Below are 12,404 nucleotides of genomic sequence, written 5' to 3' on the forward strand. Positions count from 1 at the left end.
TAGAGTCGTTAAGTGGCCCGTTGCGCTCTTTTTGGTAATTTGATGAACGATTTTTGATAATTTTGCACATTGTTTTGCACGTTTTTGTTGCCGTTTTTTTTTTTTTTTTATTTTGCTCGCTTTGACCCGTGTGACGACTGAAGAATCTTTTAGCCGGGTCTCTGCCAGATTTTTGTTGTTGCTTTTTTCTTTCGCCTTTTGTCTGATTTTAATATCAAGTGCAGGCAAGTGGGTAATTATTGTTGTTGACGCTGCTGCTGTTGCTGGTGATGGAGATGGAGCTGAAGCTGGTGGTGCAGCTAAAAACGTTGACCACTCAACTGTCAATGCTTGAGTGCCCAGTTGCTGTTTGCCCCACCCAACCCAGCCAACCCCCTCACCAATGCATCATCATCTGTGTGTGTTTGCCCATTTGGAGTGCTGCACTTTTCTGGCCAGCCTGTCGAACTTCACCTGTGTGTGATTTGCATATGTGGCCAAGTGAAGCTGCTTCTGTTGGCTGCAAATGCGAATGCTGCCGCTGCTGCTGCTGCTGCTGCTTTGAGTGCCCATGAATAGTCACAAAGCATTAAGCACTTCACTGCGAGCGCAGGTGAGGAGAGTGCGCTGCTGTAGGGGGCGCTCACAATTATCTACACAATATGGCAATCACATATGTAGATATTGCACACACACACAAGCACACACGGCCGCAGCGAAGTCAAGTCAAGTCAAGTCAGCCCCAGTCAGCATATAGCCAACCAGTTGTTCAATCTAGGAAGTGCATGAGTTGCATTTTCCATATGGCCACTGTCCGTCCTGCGGTCTGTAACTGCGACTTCGGCTTCGACTGCGACTGCGACTGCGTTTGCCATTTCCTCATTACTAGCCAGCGAACGGGTCGCAGTCATTGCAGTCATTGCAGTCATCGTCGACGTCGTCGTCGCTGTCGCAGTTCGCTAAAAAGAAATTGAACTTTTTCACACCAGAATCGATTGTAATTGAATGCCTGAGGGCGCTCACCAGAGCCACCAGAGAGGCTCTGCTTAACCATCCGCGCCTATTTCTTTGGCTTTGCCTTTGCCATTTGCCATTGCCTGGCCTAATGCAAATTTTTCTCATTTTGACATTGGAGAATTTTTCAAACGCCAAAAAAAAAACTTTCCCAAAATACTTACCACGTGAGGCAAATGGGGCCAACACACACACATACTCACACACAAACCAAAAGTCCACACCACCAATGGCGTACATTAAATTGCTTTATTTTGGAAGCACCACTCGACTCCACCGGAGCTGTTGATGATCAGCCAAAGCTGATGAGCTGCATCGATTCCAACTTTTGTGTTGTGCGAACACCTGCTGTTAACATTTTCCTATAAATTGAAATTTGAAATAGCCACTTTTGTGCGGACTTGCACCGAAACAAGGCTGAATCAATAACCAAGATACTGATAGAGAGCTCAAAGATCAGAAAGCAGGCGCACAGATGTTCTAACATTAATAATTTTTAGTGTAGACAAACCGTTTAAAACTGTTTTATTGTATTAAGATATTGTTTAGGTAAAGCTGAATTGCGATAGTTATAAAAGAAATATGAATTGCAAAATAAAATAATATAATATATAAATATCATATATAATAATATTGTTTTTTATTTCAATATCTTTTTTAATTCAAACAAAATATTATTTATACATACGTATAAAATCCATTGTTTGAATCGTTTTTAAATTTATTTTTCTGAAATTTTGTTATACTGTGCATCATCAGTGCAAACAGCACAACAAAGTTAAAGTGCTTCCACTTACAGCTCCAAACGTTTTAAGAAACTTCATTAGCTGATTCGTTTTCGCCACAATTCTGCCCTACTAATTTCTCAACAGGCGCCATTTGCTATGCGTAAATTTCTCAAAGGCAAAAAAAATAAATATCTAAGAAACAAAATTCCCATGGCCCCACATAACGCTACATAGCGTAACCAAAATTTATGGCTTACAACGAATCAACATTAAATATTCGAAAAAACCTAAAAAAAAAAATAAGCAAAGTAAATAAAAATGTAAATGATTCATTTGTTGTGCTCGCACAGCAGACAAGAAATCAAAGCAGAGGTGTTTAATTACCAACAAATAAACAAAATGGAAACGATTAATTCAATTCGCCAATTTTGTAACGAACGGCCCCGTTATGGTTAAAACAAAAAATCCAAAACAAAAACAAACCGAAACTGTTTGAAATTGAAGCTAAATTTGTGGTCGATCTTTGTCTGTGGCCCCGCGGGGCAATCAGCACACAGAAAAAATAATATCGAAAAAAAGAAATAGAAATCCCACAATAAAAAAATCAAAAAAAAAAAAAAATCGAAAACACAGTGAGACAAAACACAATAATCAACCTCGAAAAGGTTGTGTGCCATTTATCAAATAATGTGTAACTTGGCCGTTTGCCCAGCTCCAGAAATGGAGATGGAGCTGAATCTCTATCTACGCCTGTGCCTGACTCTGGGCCCTATTTGTGGATGCGGCTGGTGGTGCCCATGGTGTGAGTTTCATTTGCCTTATGATACATGGCGGCGCCCCTCTCTCACACTCACTCACTCACACACTGCCTCCCCCTCTCTCTGTCCCTCAGTCTCCCACTCTATTTGTGAGTCTTGGGTATCGTCCCGCTCTGGGTCAGACATGTGAGTTCAAACTCATCCGTCAAGTGGCTGGTGCTATGGGCTTAATGGATCGACATCGTCTCGGCGTCGACCTGCTCCTCCATTGTACAATAGCATAGGCTAGTTGTGTTTTGGTGTTGTCATTTATCATTTGATTTGGTTTTGATTGCTCGTTGCTCGCCTCGGTTTCAGTCTCGGTCTCGGCCTAATAATTGTTAACAAGTAAAGTCTATTTAAGCCTTGTTCGTGGCTTTGTTGCTGTTGTTGTTGTTTTTATTGCTTTCGCTTTGCTTGTGTTTAATTGGTTCACATGATTTGTAAATTAAACAATTGCGGCGCATGTAACAGCCACAAATTCTAATTGAAAATTGAGCATGTCGGAAACGGTGTGAGCTTTGACAGCTCTGCTCTTTGCCTCTTCCCTCGCCTTGGTCCACTCCCCTTACCAAGTTTCGAAAAGTGGGCAAAATAAACAATTCTTGTCTAATTGGTGTGGATGCTGAGCGTTGCATGCAGTAACTTATTATAATCAATATTATATATGTTGACATTTGTAGTAATAAATATCAAAGCATGCTTGGAAAACTGCACAAAGTCTCTCGATGTCACTCTGTGTACACATATAATATATCATACAGATTTGTTAATAATTATGTAATACTAAATTCAAAAAGTCGAACTTGTAGCTTAGAAATTTTCAGCTTGAAAATAAATATTCATAATTTACTAATATTTTATTAATGCTCGATTTATATCAGTAATTGATTTTTGAGCATTTTGCAATTATATAGTTAAGTACACAACAGAAAAAGTATATGCTAAATTATATATAATTAAATATAAATATAAAAAAGGAAATGTTAAATACAACATTTTATAATAAATAGATATCTGCTGCACGCAAATTGTATTTCTCTTAACTATTTTTAGCATTCAACTTCTTATATAAATAATATACGTAATCAACATTTCTTAAGTTATTGTATTATAGTGTACAAGTTTATTATATACTTTGAATCTAACTAGCTTACTGATCTTGATTTTATTACCATCATTCTTTGCTATAGATCCGCAAAAGACTTGGGTCTTAGCTGAATTATTTTTCTCTGCTGGATAGCGCATTGTTTTCGGCATGCAATCATCTCGTTTAACATTGTAGTTGCGCTAAGCGTCAGTTTGAGTGGATGTTACAGGCAGACTGCCGTCTCTGCTTGTCTCTTATCTGTGCAACGCCTATGGCGCAAATCTCTCTCTACACGCAGCGGTGCCCCCAAGTGGCGACCTCTTGCGACTGCATAAGTTTTTCGCTCATTACAGCGGAAAAACTCGATCCAAAAGATTATAATTGATTAAGATGAATCAGCGTTGCGGTCAAATGTTTGATGGGAATATAAATTGTTTGTGGTTTTGTGTAACGATGCAGTTGTTGGACAGGCAGAAATTCCAAAAAAAAAAAGAAAAAAAAAAACAGTTGGCCCAGCGAAATCAAACGCAACATTTAAAGCTGACTGCGCCGCTGGTGCCGCCTGTTGATGATGCGAATGATGCTTTGGGACTGCACTAGGCTACGCCGAGGGGCAAGCACTGAGAGGAGGCAGTGGGGCAGGTGCTTGGTGTGGCTTTAAAAGTGGAAAAGCATCATCAGCACTATGCCAAAATGCCACTCGGCTGCAAGGCGGTAAATCTAAGCCGTGGTAAATAAATCAATCGCACTGCAAAATTTTCTCTCTCAGCTGCGTTTGATTTTTCTGCTGCTGCTGTTGTACTTGTTGTTATTGTTGCTGCTGCTGCTGCTGAGGCTATTGATGAGCGGCCATCAATATTTGTCTAGTTCGAGTTGGAATGTGGCCCGAGCTTAAGGAGAAAGAGAGAGAAAGACAGAGAGAGAGAGAGAGAGAGAGAGAGAGACGACCGGGAACCAGCGACCTGGGACCCGGCCTAGTGTGAAGTCTTCTTCGTCTTCTGACTTGACTCCGTTTGCTGATTGCGTGTGGCAAACTTCCTGTTTAGACTCTGCCATTCTTTGTGCCCTCTTGGGCCACCCAGTCGAAGACAATATGTTGCACTTTTTTACTGCATATTGGAGATTGAGCTCAAGGTTTGGCCAGCTAATTAAACCCTAGTTGGCACACACACACACACACCTACATCTTCAGTAGCTCCACTTCAACTGCCCACGTTTCGCCCACAGTGCTAACTCCAAAAGGTACAGACACAATCATCATCATTAATAATTTTGCAATCTGATTTGGATAAACTTTAACTGCGATAAGTTTTCAAATTATATAATACTTTATTTGTTTAACATTTGCATTGACTTAATTGACAATTGGACTAAATGACTTGCCCATGGCAACTACTGCAACAACGATGACGTGTTGCACATTGCTCTCTTACCACAACAGACGACGAGAACAACTGCTTAAGGCACCAGCAAAAAGTGCCCAGCCAATTTAAGGTAGAAGTGCAAATGACCTACGAATACCAAAGCAAAACAGGGCCAATACTAATAAAACAAATACCAAAATGTTAATTTAAGTTGTAATAATTTAATTATGTTCAATTTATAGGAATTTAATTTCTTTTCTCTTTAAAAATTGTGTGGAGTCTTATCCACAATTGAAAAGTAGCACCCAAGTTAATTTTAGATTTTACATTTATAATAATAAAAAAGTAATTTACTTGTAAATAAAATATAAAATTTATGATTACTTAAAAAAGCATCGTTTTATTTAGCATTTATCAAAAATATTTCTATAATAAATTGTATATGAAAACATATTATTAACATTAATTAAATGACATTATTTAAAATGAGACAGACTTAAACAAATGCCCGCTTGAAGCTAATGTGCTTTAAAATTCACATTAGCTGCATTGAGTAGAGTATTATAAAGAGCTTGGAGAAATAATAGAATAAGTAACAAGTCTGGCAACTGGCGACGCATGTGGGATGTTAAAGGTGAGGTTACAAGCAGCCAAAACAACAACAGCAGAAACTGAGACCAATTTATAGCCCAAGCCCAGAGTCAGCAGTTGGAGGCAGCTTCACGTTGCTCGCGTTGTTCCCATTCCCATTCCTATTTCCATTCCCAATCCCGTTGCCCCGTTGAGTGTTTCCTTTTTGATTTGTTTTGCTTTTGTGGCAAGCGTCGTGTGCCTTGCCACACATATGGGCACGGCGATGACAAACGAAGCGCCTTAGCTCAGCTCAGCACAGCTCAGCTCCGTTCAGACAGACAGTCAGATAGATAGTTAGACAGATGGACAGACATTTAATTGAAATAAAGAAGTTTAATTTAGCAAAAAGTTGAGGTGTTGCTGCAGTCTGTAACTGAAACCGAGAGCTGCTGCTGCTGCTGCTGTTGCCAGTAGTGGTGGGCTGCGTGGGAACATCTGAACAGATGAGATTAACTTGAGATCGGCTTACGAAAGAAAAGCTCAAGCAACTGCCACTCATAGGTGGCGCCAGCATGTGGGCTAAATGTGTCGCCAACATGCAACGGATTCAAGATGTGCTTGAAGATCGCATTATTACGACACAATTACAAGGCATTGAGGCGCCCCAATCCACCTTGACTCGCCATGGTCTACCTTAGTCCGGTAATTGCAATTGAAGCGCAATCAATTACCTACCGGCTGGTGGTTGCCAGTTGGGCAGTCCGTCTTCCAGTCTGCCAGCCAGCCAGCCAGCTTATAAGTAAAAGTCGTCGTCTTCGCTGGTCAGCGAACACCACCACATGCTGTGCTCCGCTCTGCTCGCTTTGACTCTCGCCAAGATTTACTCGCTCGGGCGCACATAAATGGAGCTCCAGCTCCAGCCAGTTGATTGCGTGCAATTTATTAAGACGCGCTAACAAGACGTGTGAATGACCAAAGCGGAGCAGGTCCCAGAAGCTCTACAGCTGCCACATCGTTGCTTGAGTTGCCTCTAACAACCCCTCCATCTCCCTCTCACCCACTCTGCTGACTGGTGACGGTGCCCCTGGCATTTAATTGCAATGTGGCTCTGCCGGTGGTGCTCTTATCTAAATTTTTTAAAATATATTTTATTGAATCACATTGATTTTGGAATATTTGAATGGTTCACATACAATCACAAAGATTTTTGAAGGTGATAAAAAATCAAGTTAAATCTGCAAAAGTAAAAATATGGTTATGTTATTAAAGTCGATCAATAAGTTGAGAACTTTTTGATTACAAGATTTATTAAAGCAGCTGAATATACCAATGAATTAAATTGAATACCTATTTGAAACGAATTTAACCTTAAATACAATCAAAGTATAATATCTCAGTAAGTAACTTGTAAATTGAATGATTGGAAAGTCTAGTTACGTTCATTGGCTGACCTGTTGTCTCACTTTCTAACACACTTCTTCTATTTAAATAGCATATCTATCTTTAAGCATCTTTCTAAGACTTGTGGTTCAGAATCAGTGTCGTCTCCTGTTACCACGATTCACCCACGCAGGCCCACAGCCTGTTTCGGTATCTCAACCAAGAAGCCCATTACTGTCTCATTCCCGACTCATTCAACTCGTTTAGCATGCTCACCAAACGCTAATCTTCAAGCTGAGTGACTGCCACGCTGGCCACTCAACGATCCGGGGCTTCAAGTCTGGAGCCGACAACGACGACGATGACGATGACGACGACATTGGCGACAGGCCATTGTTTTGACTTATTGCTTGACTTTTCTTACTGCTCAAGCCAGCCAACAAGATTGATCTTTGTGCAAATATATATATATATATATAAATGTATATATATATATTTTTTATTTATTTTTCATTCGATTTGTGCAACGACTCCGTCGGCAAACTGCACTTGTTCGCCTCCGGTTATGGAGCCTGGGCCTAGCCCATGAGTTGTTAAATGTTTAACACGTGATATGACAAATAAATTACATATGATCAACAGATGCAGCGAGGAAACAAACGAAACAACGAACAACGTCTATGACTTAATAAAAGCTTGTAACGATCAATCAGCTTTATGTTGTTGGAGTTGTTCTACATTCATCATCATCATCATCATCTTGTTCTCATAGCCAGACAAAAACAACAACAACACCCAGGATCGATGTGGTTTGCTATTTAAGATTGATCGGCTTGAAAATGCAGACCATAAATTAAGTAAGTAATTTGCTTTGTGGATCAGGCATCGATTATGTAGAGAAAACGTTCGCTTAATTTAGTACAAACTTATTTCTTAACACTTTATCGTCTTATCCAACGAAAATGCTCTTGGGAAATGCTCTTGGGAAACTTTATGCTTTAATTTCTTTTAGTGTTATGTATCTTTTGATACTCAATATCATTTCCAAATAATGGGATTGCAGTTGTAGCCGTATCTATCTTTGGTGTTTATTATTTATGCTTAGTTCTCCTTCAAATTCTTCTATGTTAGCTAAGTGCATTGGGATTATAGAAATCCGTTTTATTTCTATACATTTACGAATTTTTCTCCATACATTTACAAACATCGTAACCCAAGGCTCAATTTAATGTTGTAGTATCTGCTGCTGCCTGCTATCGTGTTTACTCTTCGTGGGCCGCAAACTCTTGATTACTGTGCCAGTTCCCATCCATGCAATTGATGCATATGCTGAATATCGAGCAACAAAATTATAGAGCACTCAGCCGTGCACCACTCTGAATGTAAATGGGGTTTCGGGTTATATTGTTGTTTATAGTTTTTAGAAGATCACTTGCCGCAATAAAACACTTAAAGCTGACGATGCCATTTGGCCTCAAGAGAGACAGAGAGATAAAGAGAGAGGGATAGAAGTTGCAAGTGCCGTCAATAAACGATGCTTTGCATGACGAATAGAAAAGCTAACCCAAAAGTCACGCTAATAGTAAATTGAGCTCACCAACCAAAACTCAACACTCGTATGCTCTATGCAAACACATGCCAACTGACAGGCAGCACAAGGGAGAGGTGTGCAGAAGAGAACACCATGCTACGGTCCAGTCGAAGATTTAATAGCCTTTTCATATAATTATATTAAATAAATAAAGTTTAATAGTAAATAAGCTAATATTTTCAATTAACTGAGTCGTTCACATATTTGGTAGAGTTATCCAAGTATGCATTCATTAAGAGATAGGTAGATATTACAGAGGTACTGTCATCTTAAGGAAAAATATATGTACAACCTGAAGAGTTGTAGGTTGTCAATGTAAGCATTGTAATACTCAATTGGAAGGGTATAAAAACGGAGAAGCTGATATACAGTTCCGCAAGAACGGCGCATTTAAATTGCAATTTTTCATATGCCACAATTGACACCCTCTAGGCACACGTCGACATCGTCGTCATCGTCTTCGTCAGAAAGTTCCCATACATTGGAGGATCGTGTTTGGGCTGTTTGGTGATGTCCAAGTGGTCGACGACGCTGACGACGAAGACGACGTTGCAGTTGATGATAATGATGATGGTAAAGTGGATTAATGTGGCATGAAATGATTTGGTGAAATAATGCAGCAAAGTGAGTGTTGCCCACTGGACACACGGATCGTAGTTATGGTACTCAGATTTTTGGCTTACAAGTCACACGCAGTGGCCCACTCTAACGAGTTTTTATAGCGGCTACCTGTACACAGTTTTCATCTCAGTTTCTGCAGTTTCTGCACAATTTCCATGGCCCGTATGGGTCTCTAGGCATGCAGGGCAGTTCCCATGGCTTGATAACATAATTTGGTGTCTGGTGATGATGCGGCAAAGACTTCATTTACCGCAAAGTGCATGTGGGTTCAGCGTGGCATCTTGGGCAACAAATAAAAACAAAATATTCTTGGCCAACTGGTAGTGCTGCTGGTAGTGCGTGGTGACGTCGCCACATTCACTGTGTGGCTATGTCCAGCGGTTATTACCACTAATAACAAAGCCACACAACACACACATACTGACACACATCATGTAACGGGTCCGTGCTGGCATAGTTCCATCCAATGTTCACTTTTCCACTGCAATTCTTGTTTCTTGATTATCACGGATTTGTCTACGCAGCTTGGACAAACACCTCCCAATTGCCAATTCACTTGCATGGCTCGCTTTCCTTTCTCAAGAATTACATATGTGTGTAGATTAGCATAGATTTTAAGTGCTCTTATGGAAGTTTTGTCTCAGTGTGTAACAATTATCCATTAGTTATCGCAAATACTATAATTTTTAAGGCGAATATAACGCAGCACTTCAGTAATATCCAAAGAAGGATTTGTATAATATATTTTACCTGGAATTAAGGAAAATAAGTTTAGTAAAACAATAAAAGTTGAGTCTTTGGCAAAGTTGAGTCTTTGGCAATTTTAAATATTCATTGTATAAAATATTCATATTGTTCAGATTCTTAAGCTTAATAGATATGTAAAATCAATCCAAAGATCTTATGAGGACATTGTTTATTCGAAGTTGTTATTAATTATTATAAATATACTTATTAAAATTGAAAAGGTTATTTGCACAAAAATATCACTAATATGCTTCGATAAAAAATTCCCACAAATTTAGTTTAATTTGTTTTTAACTTATTTCAGTATTTTGTTGAACTCTTTTCTTAGATTAAATTAAAAACCATTTTTCATGCAGTTTGAAATTTCCTTTTTACATTTTTCACAACTGTTTGCTTTTCATTAAAATTCCACAACGACTTCGTGAGCTGTGCTGGGCAAATCAGCACAACTCCCACACCATTCATTGCCATTCGGGCACCACCACTCACTACCACCATAATGCACTTCGTATTTCGTGCTCTACATAATTCATCATCAATCCACACTGTTGGCAACTGCCAACCGTTGGCGGAGATGTTGGCGATTTCAACAGCAAAAGCGCTTCCTGCGGGCACAAAATAAGCAGACAGGCGAAACATGACAGAGCTGTGGTGCTTAAAGTGTGTGGTGCGGGCCCTTGCCATACTATTTCCAATCAGCAAAAGGCAGCGTCGACAAAATATTGGAGCAATTTTCTATGTAGTCAATGTGGCCGAAATGCATTTGTTGTATGACTTATTTGCCTTGCCTTCGTCTGCATCGTCTGCATCGTCTGCTGAGTAGCATAGTGTAGAGTAGAGTAGAGACAATGTCCAGTTTGTCGGCTCTCGTTTTAGCCTTTTGCACCTACAACTTAACGCCGCCAACAATCGAGGCGATGGGTATCGCTATGCCGTCGCACCTCTTGCCTCTTTTGCCAATTTAACTATGCGCCGTGTTTCGTTTTCGTTTTGTCGTATGTTTCGCCAGATCCAGAGTCAACTTTGGCATGACTTTTCATCGCTGTCGATTGTCGTGATCAATTGAGAGCAATTTATTATGAAATGAGGGTGAATTATATGAATGAGCGTCGAGGTATCTCTTTCGCTCTCGCTCTCGCTCTCCCTTTGCTTATCTCTAGCTGTCTCTCTGTCTCTCTCTCTCTTTCTCTCCCAAGCGTTTCTTCGGCGCGTTAAGCGCCGCACAATTCTTTTGATCTTTTGCAGTCCAGAGATATCTCTCGTAAAAGACCTCATGAAAGATCTGTACATTTTCCAAGTTCGAAGTCCTGATGACTTGTTGCACTTTGCATTCGGTTTGAGTTGTGAGTGTGATTTTTAAAAGTGTTTTACATGGGAAACGACAACGATATCCAACGCCAATCGACCCCCTACCGCCCACCACCACCCCCCCTGTAAAATGCAGAACGATGCGAGAGCCGATCGAGGCTTGAGTTTCACCCGTTGTGTTTGGTTGTTGTTGTAAATTGTCTGTCGACAATTATTTTATTATGCTGTCAACACTTAAATGTAATAATGCCAATAATATTGTTTTATGACAGTCGCAATATCTTTTCTGGAGGCGCATTTTTCGTGTTTCGGATCGATCTAGCTTTTGTTGTAGCTGTTGTTATTGTTGCCTTAAGGCCTTCTTCTGTTGGAAGCCCCTTCTGCGACTGCTCCTCCACGGCTCTTTAATGTCGGTCTAGTTGAGCCTCTCAGCTGCATTTCGGTTTCGTTTAAGTTGGCTTTAGTTTCGTCCAACCGATAGAGGTCAGCCATGATTCGTCTGTCTGAGTTTCTCAGTTCATTCAGCTAGCTCAGGCATACATATAGTTTCTTAGTTGGGCCGGTTGGTGACGGTGGGAATTCTGGTGTTCAGCCATCGTAGCCATGGCACTTAGAATGCTCGCATTTGTTGTCTGTTTTATGGCCTCAACTAGTAATTGGTTCATTAGCCCTGCAGTTGGAACCGTCTAAAAGCAACTGAGGTAGTGGCTAAGCAATTTGATTCTTTGACTTTAGTTGGTTTAGTGTCTGATTTTAAGTAGTTCACAGTTGATTTGATTGCTTTTGCACACCATTGGGAAAAGTTCAAGTGGTTAAGGCCACGTTAACCCATTGGCTGCCTAAAAAAAATCACAAAAGTAAATAAAGACAATTGCTTTTGCAAATCGTATACGTTAGAAACCAGCACTTGAATATGGGAATATTCTTAGCTAGAGTCATAAAAATATACTATTCCTGTTAAAAAATAACCAATTATGTGAACAGGTAGCCAACGCTGTACCACTAAAAGTTTTGCCCCCGTCTTTAATCACAATATTAACTGCAACTGAAATGCCAAAAGTCAAAAAACGTGAGGCTAACAACCTTTAAACAAACCAATTAGAAAATCAACAGCCAAAATAACCAAAAATTAATTAACGTTCAGCTAATTTAGTTGAAGCGCTGCTTAAGTCAGTAACAAAATTGTTTTCACTTGGCTATGCTATTCTTCCT

The sequence above is a fragment of the Drosophila grimshawi genome, unplaced genomic scaffold (assembly GCF_018153295.1).
Source record: "Drosophila grimshawi isolate 15287-2541.00 unplaced genomic scaffold, ASM1815329v1 contig_44, whole genome shotgun sequence".
NCBI classification, from domain to species: domain Eukaryota; kingdom Metazoa; phylum Arthropoda; class Insecta; order Diptera; family Drosophilidae; genus Drosophila; species Drosophila grimshawi.